The 11238-nt window shown below is 42.7% G+C and overlaps 1 pseudogene; it reads left to right on the top strand.

Moving 5' to 3' along the window:
• The first annotated feature begins 620 nt into the window (after positions 1-620).
• On the top strand, positions 621-5752 carry LOC148737073 (uncharacterized; annotated as a pseudogene).
• The last annotated feature ends 5486 nt before the right edge of the window (positions 5753-11238 follow it).

The following is an 11238-nucleotide window of genomic DNA, read 5'->3' as shown; positions in this document are numbered from 1 at the left end:
CAAATGTCTCGCGGTATTTGTACTTCACAGGACCCCTTAGACAGGTTTTCTCACATCGCGCGAGCGACGAACTGGATTGTAAAGAAAACTGAGGAAGATATGGGAACTTTGCAAATCGAGTTAGCACAAAAGAACAGGAAGATTCCGTCATTACAGAATCACTTGTACAAACTGAAGGAAAAATGTGATAATGAGACGAAGTCACTAAGGAGTGAAGTGGAACGGGGAATGTAAAAAGGGCTAAATCTTAGTTTTTTATTCATTGCATGAAAAACATCTGATGTTGGATCAAAATGTGAATACTTTTGCCATGCACCAGCAGGTTGTCCTGCGGTGTTTGTTTAGTTCTATGCGCGCGCTCATACGAGTGACGCCTGACTGTTTTCTCTCCATTGTGTATCTTCCATCTTGTTTTCGCCGTGTATAAATAAAGCGTATTCGTTGTGTAGTTCGCGTTACTTACTGGCGTGGTCGCAGAGGTTCAAAAACCCACCTACACTTTCAACACTAAGTCATCGAACTACTGGCAAAGGTCCAACAACGAGCCTGCCTTCGCTACGACCGGAAAAAGAGCTAAGTACAGTGTTCTCCTTCGCGATAATCATACATAGCCTTCAAGAATGGCAACTACACGTGCACCAAAGCAATGGTCTCTCACCAAATCAGAAACAATTACTTCATTTGAAGCCTGACGACAGAATCTTCAATATATCCTGTCCCTCGACGCTAATTTTGCTTCCTTCTTAAGCGATGGTGTCTCTTGGCAAAAGAAAACTTCTGCAAACCCCACAAGAGGTCTACAAAACGACGGCGATAATGTTCCTCTAGCACGACGACGAACAGCATACCAAAAGGCTGCCCATCTCGACCTGATGCTAGGCCAAATAGCTAACTATTGTCCTGTTATATCGAGAAACTCAATCGCGAAATCTGCGACTTTGGTGAACGGAATATGGCAAATGATTAGGATGCATTATGGCTTTCAGTCCACTGGCGCCCACTTTATCGACTTCAACAACATAAAACTCGAACCCAATGAACGACCTGAAGATTTGTTTCAGCGACTCATGTCTTTTGTAGAGGATAACCTCCTAGTCGCTAATGGCCCCATCACCCATTATGGTGAAACCATGACCTCCGACGAAGAGTTGTCCCCATCCCTTGAAAACTTAGTGATCCTAACCTGGCTTCGCCTCGTTCACTCCGACCTACCAACCCTCGTGAAACAACGTTATGGTACGGAACTGCGCTCCAGGACTCTAGCATCACTGAAACCGGAGATATCACAGGCTCTCGACTCACTCCTAGAAGAGATCCGGTCCGCCGCTGACTCCAAAATATTACGGGCTTCCACATTAACATCTACATCTAGTTCAAGACCCCTTCAACGGCCACCCTATCGTCTACCCAGCCCACGTAACTCAGTGGTCACTAGACGTTCCATGGTGTGTCCGCTATGCAAAGAAGCTCGTCGTCATAACACCCATCACTATCTTAGCACATGCCCATATCTTCCACGCGAACACCGCCTCTTCATGTCCAAATCACGTGCCACCTTCAACGCCGAGGATGAAGAGCCACCTTACGACCTCGGTGTCGGCACACTTGAGCTCGATGACGACGAATGTGAACATCCCCCGTCAGCACGGGCCGTCTCCCGTAGGGTTAGTTCCAACCACTCACCCTCACTCGGTGCTTTCTACATGCAGCACCCCGTGCGTCTGACCCTTGACACTGGCGCTGAGACAAGCATGATTAAGGCAAGCCTCGCACGCAAGCTCAACCTCAACATCGTCAAGTCCAACCAAAAAGCCCTATTGGCCGATGGGACGACCCCCTTGAATGATATCGGTGAAGTCCACATTACACTGTCACGCACCAAGATGAAGTTAACACTCGAAGCGCTCGTCGTAGAGGATCTAGATGTCGACATCCTAGCAGGTATTCCGTTCCTCATTGCCAATGACATCACAATACGTCCCGCATCTCAAGAAGTAACAATCCATGGGCAGGAAACAACCAAGTACCTCCCCGAAGCTCCAGTCAAGAGCCACCAATCCTATTCCGTGAGACAAACATCCTCCTACGTCCTTCGGTCATCAACCCCCGCCACCGTCGTCTAGCCCGGTGATTTCGTCGAAGTCACAATACCTCCAGAGCTACGAGCCGAATCCACAATTGCCGTAGAGCCTACCCCCACCTCCTGGCTCCAACCACAACTGGTAGTCACCATAGACGGTAAAGCCCGCATAACGAACGACACCGACGAACCACAGGCCATTAGACGCCACGAACACATCTGCTTCGCCCGCCACACTACTCAAGATGTTCGTTATCAATCCTTCCCAAGTCCCTTCTCCCCCCTCGCAGCCAAAGGTCAACACTCCATACTCCCACGGCGTTCAGCTAGACCCCAACAACATTCTTGAAGACACAATTCGTGATCAGTTCCAATAAGCCTTGCTCAAGCATGACCGTGTATTTGGTCCGGACCTACCTGGCTACAGTGGCGCCGCACGTTCCATCGAAGCCCACGTGAACATGTGCCCCGTGGAACCCCCTCAACGCAAAGGTCGTCTCCCTTTGTACCCACGCGATAAGTTGATCGAGCTACAGGAAAAGTTCGACGAGCTTGAAAAAGATCACGTTTTCTCCAAACCCGAAGAGGTCGACGTCCACGTGGAGTACTTGAATCCCTCATTTCTGGTTAAGAAGCCCTCCGGTGGCCATCGCCTCGTTACCGCCTTTGCTGACGTCGGTCGGTACAGCAAACCCCAACCTTCATTGATGCCAGACGTAGACTCTACCCTGCGTACTATTGCTCCTTGGAAGTTCATAATCAAAACCGACCTTAGCCGAGCATTCTATCAGATTCCACTGGCTAAAGAATCTCGCAAATACTGCGGCGTCGCTACCCCTTCCCGGGGTATACGTGTCTATTGCCGATCAGCTATGGGTATGCCCGGCTCTGAAACTGCACTGGAGGAGATGATGTGCCGCGTCCTCGGCGACTTCATACAGGAGGGACACGTCGCTAAAATAGCCGACGACCTATATTGTGGCTCCTCTTCACCCGAAGAGCTCTTACTTATCTAGACCCGAGTCCTCGACCAACTCGACAGATGTAATTTGCGGCTCTCCCCCTCAAAGACCGTCATTTGCCCTAACTCAACGACAGTCCTCGGATGGGTATGGTCACAAGGAACCCTATCTGCCAGTCCTCATTGTATCTCTGTCCTGTCTTCATGCCCTCTCCCTACAACTGTTAAAGACATGCGTTCATTCATTGGTTCCTACAAGGTCCTTGGGCGAGTTCTACCTGACTGTGCCTCAATAATCGACCCTCTGGAAAGCGCGATCTCGGGAATGCAATCGCCAGACTCCCTTAGCTTGGACGAAAACCTGACCAAGGTCTTTCGTTCTGCACAACAAGCTTTGTCAGGGTCAAGACCCATCACACTCCCGCGCCACACTGATACATTGTGGATTGTCACGGACGGTTCCGTCAAACAACGTGGTCTCGGTGCTACATTATACATCACTCGCGACAATGGCCTACACCTTGCAGGTTTCTTCAGCGCCAAACTTTGCAAGCATCAGATTCAATGGTTACCGTGCGAAGTCGAGGCGTTAAGCATTGCAGCAGCTGTCAAGTACTTCAGCCCCTACATCACCCAATCTAGAAATCGCGCACACGTACTAACCGACAGCAAACCGTGTGTTCAAGCCGTGGAAAAACTCTGCAGAGGGGAGTTTTCCGCCAGCCCAAGAGTAACATCGTTCCTTACTACAGTTAGCCGCTTTCAACTCACCCTGCAACACCTAGCAGGTTCTGCAAACCTCCCGTCAGACTTTGCCAGTCGAAACGCCCCAGATTGCTCGGAACCAAACTGTCAAATATCCTCTTTCATCAGTACGACCCAAGACTCTGTTGTCCGTGATGTGACCGTGCAAGACATAATTGATAACAACAAGCCTCTCCCCTACACTACCCGCTCCACATGGCGGGAAGTCCAAAATGGCTGCCCCGACCTACGACGCGTGCATGCACACTTAAAACAAGGCACCCGACCCTCCAAAAAACTCACCAACCTCAAAGACGTCAAGAGGTACCTGAATGTCGCCTCCATTTCTCGGGACGGCCTCCTCGTCGTGAAACGTGAGCATCCCTTTGCCGCCACTTCCGAGGCCATAGTCGTCCCCAGATCCGTTTTCGACGGCCTGCTAACCGCCCTTCATGTGCGTCTCAACCACCCATCTCGGAACCAACTTCAAATGGTCGTGCAACGCCACTTTTACGCCCTAGACATGGGCCCTGCCTTGACACGTGTTTCATCATCCTGCCACACGTGCGCCTCACTCCAGAAGTTTCCAAGCACTCTCTTCAGCCAGACGTCAGAGGATCCCCCAGATGTTATCGGGATTGCGTTCGCTGCCGACGTCATCAAACGTGAGCGTCAGTTAATCCTCGTTCTTAGAGAGTGTGCCACGTCTTACACCGCTGCTTGCCTCATCGCAGACGAGAAATACGACACATTGCGGAACGCCCTAACATGTCTAGTTGTAGATTTGCACCCCATCGATGGCCCACGTGCCGTTATCCGTGTCGACCCCGCCCCTGCCTTCGTCTCGTGAAGCAACAACGACGGCCTCAAACACCTAAACGTTTGGCTTGACATTGGCCGCATCAAAAACAAGAACAAGAACCCTGTTGCAGAAAGGGCAGTACAAGAGCTCGAGGACGAACTACTAAAGCAGGAACCTGGTGGTGGTCCTATCGACCAAGTGAGCCTAGCTATTGCTGTTGCTCGCCTCAACGCTCGTCTACGTCGTCAGGGACTTTCTTCACGCGAGCTGTGGACTCAAAGAAGCCAATTCACCGGTAACCAGCCTCCCCTAGCAGATTACAACACTATACTTGCTAAGTACCAACAGTGTCTGAACAACCACTCATCCAGTGAGCATGCCAAGAATCCCAGAGGCCTCGCACCACCCGAACCCCAGATCAAAGTTGGCGATCTGGCCTATCTAGTGTCAGATCAGAACAAGCTCCACGCCCGAAACCGCTACCTTGTTACAGAGATAAACGACCCATGGTGTTTTGTCAAGAAGTTCTCCGGCTGTCAGTTGAGAGCTTCTTCTTACAAGGTCAAGCTGTCCGAATGCTACGTCGTCCCCACACAAGTCAACTCCCCCTCTTCTTGCGTAAATCAAGCAGATGATGAAGTCCACGATGAACAAGCGTCCGTTCCCGACCCCCCTCAACCACCGTTGGACATCACTCATCCGTTCGATGCCAACCCTGAATCCCTGGACACCTCCATCCCACTCCCTCAAGGCGACGGTGGAGAAACCCTGTCCGATCCTAAGGAACCTGAAGTTCCCAGAGCCCCGGTCGAACCCGACGTGTCCTACTCTAACCCTGACGAAAGCCGTGCGCAACCAGCCCCTCCAAGGCCCCAGCGGTCCCGTAAACCGCCATCGTACTTGAAAGACTATGTCATTTATTAGGGTCCTACCACTTTCAGCATTTATACTTTTGCAGAATTCCTGAGCCGTTGTTATTATAGTTTGTTCTCGTTAAGCAACGAAAAAGACGTTGCGCCAGCAGGTTGTCCTGCGGTGTTTGTTTAGTTTTATGCGCGCGCTCATACGAGTGACGCCTGACTGTTTTCTCTCCATTGTGTATCTTCCATCTTGTTTTCGCCGTGTATAAATAAAGCGTATTCGTTGTGTAGTTCGCGTTACTTACTGGCGATGCGTTGAAAGATGAAAATTGTCGCGAGATTTCATTGATTATTTACAAGGATTGCCGCAAACTGTCGTTGACAAAATAATTCAACCTGGGTGGGATCGTATTTTAAAACACTAGTGTCGTTAAACGGGATTTTACAGTTGTCAAATTCTTCTCTTCTAATACATTATGATTTTTTTTTAATCGTTTTCCATCCCCATATACAGATATTGATCCAAACCCTGATTCGAGATGAACTAATTTAGAAAGAAACGTTTGTGAACTTAAGTTCATGCCCTTCTGGCATGCAAGTTTGTTCTTATTTCACATAGCCAATGATTTATTTGTCCACAAAACTTGCAAACTTGCGTAAGAACTTAATAGAAAACTATGAATTAAAAGGCAACAGCCTATGGCACGTGGAAACTTCGTGCGAGAGAGTCGTTTCAAATAGCAAAACAAAGCGCTTTTTTTGATGAATTCGTATACACTTTATTATTATAATGTTCGTGACGAATATTCTAAAAGCCTGGCTAACACGACAGTATTTTTTTTTTTTACTGTTATGCACCCCTGTCGTATAAACAGAATTATTTTCGCCCTTTAAAATTAAGATAGCATTTTTTTCTTTATTGGCGATAAAAAAAAGTTCGGAAAAGTTCCAAAAAGAACATTTTTGGGACCTAGTTCACATATTTTGCGTGACGTTCCAGAACTTTTTCTTTATTAAATGTTTAAATAATCATTCTGAAACAACAGTCCTCACCCCCAAATGCCAAGTGAATGGGAAAACAAAAAACGCAGTAGTCATTTAATGCGTTTTTATTTAAGGAGCTTGTAAAATTATGGAATTGTTTTGACATAGAACACAAAAGGCTTACTTTAGTCAAAATCTTCTATGGTTAAGACTTTACTTCCCCGTGGGAAGTTAATGAGTGATAGTACAAATAATCATCATAACAATTAGTATCTCTAGATTTTTCTTCTCTTCTTTTTTCGTCGTTCTTTCATTCGTTTCGATTAATGTTTCAGAGAAATTTCTTTTTCAAAAATCTACAAAACAAGAGGCTTGTAATGGGCATTTTTCATGCACAAATGACGTTTGAAGAAAGTAGTAAACAGGAGCAGTTAAGGAACTTATTATCCCGTCCAATTTCAATTAATAATAAATGACGGTAGAAATTAAACTTAGACGTTTTGGCTCTACAAGAACCTAGCAGTTCCAGAGATGGGAAACTGATGGTTGCTGTATTTATCTCACTTTACTAAAAAGACTTTTGTAAAGCGAACCACTCTAATGGTGGGTTAAAAACGCTTTATATTTTGACAAGAATCTGAAGATGGCCCGCCGTCGCTGCCCGATGCTCTCTTTCATATTTATTCTTGTTTTGTTTGGAGGCTGGTGCTACACCTTAACAGTTGCAAACCATGGTAAGTTAACTTTGAAATTTTTTTGTGTGGGTTGGATGAAAATGTAGACTATGGCAACTCCTGAAGAAATGCAAACCTGGAGTTACAGGAAAGCAAGGGCCCGAGGAATATGGACCAAAAATTATGCACTTTTCAAGGGTTTGAAAATCCTAATTTACCACATCGAGAGGGCTCCGAAGTGAAAACTGACATGAACATCTCGGAAAAGCTTCAGTGGAAAGAAATTTAGTATTTTGTCAACAAGAGTAGCTAATTAAAAGTGAGGAAGAAGGAAACTACCGTGACGATTTCACAAAGTTCTTAAAAATTTAGAAACTTTCTAGACCAGTTGTAACATAATCGATGGTGTGTGTGTGAACTTCATCTGGGGCATTTTGGTTCTAACTTTTCGGCGACGTTTCCTAAGTTTCAAATTTTTACAAGAATTCATTCAGATCAATTTAATCGTTAAACAATCATAAATAAGTAATAAATGCTATCTTTCGGAGGGGAAAGAAATACTTTTGCAATAATGGATGGCAATGAATAGGAGACACTCAGACCTTTGTAACTTGATGAGAGAAAATCAAATGGAGGAATTCTGTTTAAAAGGTTTTTGTTGCTCAAGAGTTACATTTTGCAATTCCTATTATAGTCTCTAAACCCATTAGATTGGTAAAAATGAATCAAGGTGTTAGCTATAACAAACGTAATGAGTATGAAAACTTTGAGAAGCACTTCATATCGTCGTAGCTTTTAATCAACTATAGGTGGTTTAAGAGCGTTTGAATTCAGCTCTTTCTCTATGCATCAAAACAACAGAGCATTCTTTCAAATAATTTTATGAAGAAGAAACAAAGATATCTCTAAAAATGTGGAAAATAAGGAAAAACGTCTCGATTCTCGTGGTTTTTAATGGAAACAACTACGCATGATTTTTGATCAATGAGCAAAACCCTCAGTAATATCTTCCTTCTTTTACGCTTGAATCTTCAACTTTCGAGAGAACGAGATCATCATCAAGCGAGTATGAAAATTCTTTTTTCTCCGTTATCGTTTCCTTCATTTGAGAAATACGCTATATCTAAGCAATATCTTTGCTTTTTGAAACTTTAGGCACCTGTTTCGAACAGACTATACTTTGAATTTTTGAAAATGGGATTTCATCCACAGCGAAAAATTATATTGCAAACAGAAACTTAATCAGTTGTATTGTAGAGACGTTTGTCTCCGTATTATGCCCCAAGGGTGGTATTGCGAAAACTTAGACGCACTATGTTGATATGCTATTAACTACTTAGCGTGCCCAAGGAAACAAAAGAACTCCTGCAGGGTTAGGTAGGCCCGTGAGCGGTCCTTCAGAAAGAAAATATTGCCTAAACTAACTCAGCATACAGTGACTCATTTGAAAATAATTCACCACATTTAGAAAGGAAGTCAAGAACATAAGATGTGCGGAATTTAAAATAAAAAGGGAAAAAGAAAAAAGTCGTTGAAGGAAGGTTAAAATTAATTTCAATCAAAACATAGTTTCGTCCTTGTTACGAAAACACTTTTAGTAGCAAGATTTTTACGTCTCTATTTCATGTAAGTCGACGCGATTCCAGTACAAGAATTGTAAGAGTCTCATCCATTAATTCTTTTTTTCAGAGACGCATATGTTTTTCATAGAGAAAAAACCCAAAATTTCCTAATAACGTCGATGGAAAAACCCATGGACTATTTATGGCTTTTGACTAGTTTTAAGCAGACACCTGGTAAAAATGGGTGAACATTTATAATATTTATTTCTTACTCAATTAATGCCATCTGAATTATCTTTATACCCTCAGAACATCAAGAAAATAATAGAAAAACTACCTTTTCGTCCTCCGTTCGATAGCCTCTCTTGGAGCAGAGAAACCTTACGTGCAATCTATGCAATAGTTTACGAACAGAACATTCCAACATTTCTTGAAATGAATTAGCCTGTAAAGGAGACTAAGCAGGGAAACAAAGGATTTATAGTCGATGTGGAATAATTCTTTTTTATTCCTTAAATATCTGCATATAACAAATAAAATAAAGAAGTTTTGAACAATGGGCCAGTAATGAATTGTCTTGGGTATCTTTGAAGTTGGAAAAATCGTTCAAAATCAAGAAAATGGGAATTAATATTGCTTGTTTTTTTTTTTTCAGTAAGCTTGTCACCAGCTCTTTAGCTCAAGTCAGTAAAATAACTAGGGTTACGTTTGTCACAAATAGTTTTATTCAGCGAATACAGGCTCTTTTCTGTGGCTGTTTAAATTTGGGAAGGATGATTCAAATTGGGAAAGAATTTCTTACACACTTTTCCTTTGTTCAAATCTAGTTGAGGAAGGTTACAATGAATAGGGTATGAGGTCATAAGTAGAGCAAAAAGAAATGATTTTCTAAACTTCTATGTACCTTGACATTCTTTACATTTATTGTTTTGATTTTCAACTTGGGATAAAGTTTCAGAGATCATCTAAGTAAGCACATTTTTGGGGGCATGACATCATACATTATTCACTATCTTTATAGCAAAAATTCAAGTTTTGACCATTTAATAATTAATTAAAATACATGGTGAAATATTCACAGAAATGAAGATACCATTTCGGGGTACTAACATATTTTTAGAAAGCTCCGTCAGCTTCGCTTGTCGAAAGCTTTTTCTACTCCACTATTTTTTCTGTGCCCTACCACCCAGATTCGTTTTCGAAACATTCTACTTTTATAATTTGCGGTGAAAACAATAGCAATTATAAAAGTTTTAAATTAGAAAGAAAAATTACTGTTTATCTTAGCTTCTGCAAAGTCTTTTATTTTATCTTCTTTCTCCTGAGTCACATCAACTGAAATTCGTTTTTGCTCGAAAACGTTTTACGTTTTGAAACTTTTAATCCACAAACAGAACGCATGAAAACGCATATGAAAACGAACGAAATAAAAAATTGCAACCGTTTCTTTAATTTTTTTTTTCCTCCAAAAAAAAAAATATCCTGTTGTACCGGTATATGGCGGAGTTGTCACAATTCTATTTTGCTGGTGTTAACGGGTTAAAGAATATTACAGAAGGTAAACAAAATAAATAGTCTGGCCCCTAAGTGGTTCAGTACATTTCGACCGAAGGCTAACCACAGGAAGACGATACGATAAACTATCCAATTTTTGAGCAGATGGATTTCAAATCCGAGTGGATAGAAGTTTTAGCCCATCAATTGATAGCCATGAAAATTGTCAAATCCCTAAGACCAAACAGTTTTCTCTAAATAATGGTGTTATTAAACATTACTTAATCATATTCTATTCTAGTCCTGTGTTTTTTTTGAGATTTTTATTTTTCGTCAACCTACGCGAGACGTTTTGGAGCCCTAACAAAAGCTTTCCTCTAATGTCTGATTGATAGATAGCTGTCGGCGTCTCAAGTTCTTACAAAAGAAGGATGGATATGGATTGGTGGGCCACGTCTTCAAAAACATTTTATTACCAGTCGGAATGCATATCTATAGCCACTGCAGAAATTGGTGCACTATGGAAGACAGATGTAAATCGATCAACTTGGGACCCTCAGGAGAAAAAGATAAAGTTTTGTGTCAATTGAGTGACTCGGACCACTTGCAACATCCAAATGATCTGAAACCGATGGCAGGTTTCATGTATAGGGGCACGGAGGTAAGAGTCATATTTTTATCTTATTTTAATTTTTTTTTAGGAGTTTGCTGCTGTTTGTAAGCCTTGTGTACCTTTTAATAGAGTTTCCTCGTTCGTCTGTGAGTCTTCGGCGACTCAGATAAGGCAATTTTATCTCAAAACCTTTTTAAGTGAAGCCTGAGAACACCTGAATGGGCTAAAAATGAAACAGAGGTGAATTAATTTAAAAAATATATATATTTCCTGTATAACGCGAGTTCTGATTGGTTGAGACAGCATGTCTTATCAGAGTATCAAGAAGTTTCTCCCCCTTCACTTCTTTTGTTCTCTTGTCGTCCTTTACAACAGAACAGAGCAAAGTCGAGGCTTCTTTATTTGTTATACAAAAAAAGAAAAACTCAAAGCATGCCCCTTATGGATAAAAAGTATAAATTGCT

Source organism: Stylophora pistillata, chromosome 2 (assembly GCF_964205215.1).
Source record: "Stylophora pistillata chromosome 2, jaStyPist1.2, whole genome shotgun sequence".
Lineage (NCBI taxonomy): Eukaryota > Metazoa > Cnidaria > Anthozoa > Scleractinia > Pocilloporidae > Stylophora > Stylophora pistillata.
The sequence above is the reverse complement of the archived record's forward strand: the minus strand, read 5'-3'. Positions and strand labels throughout refer to the sequence as shown.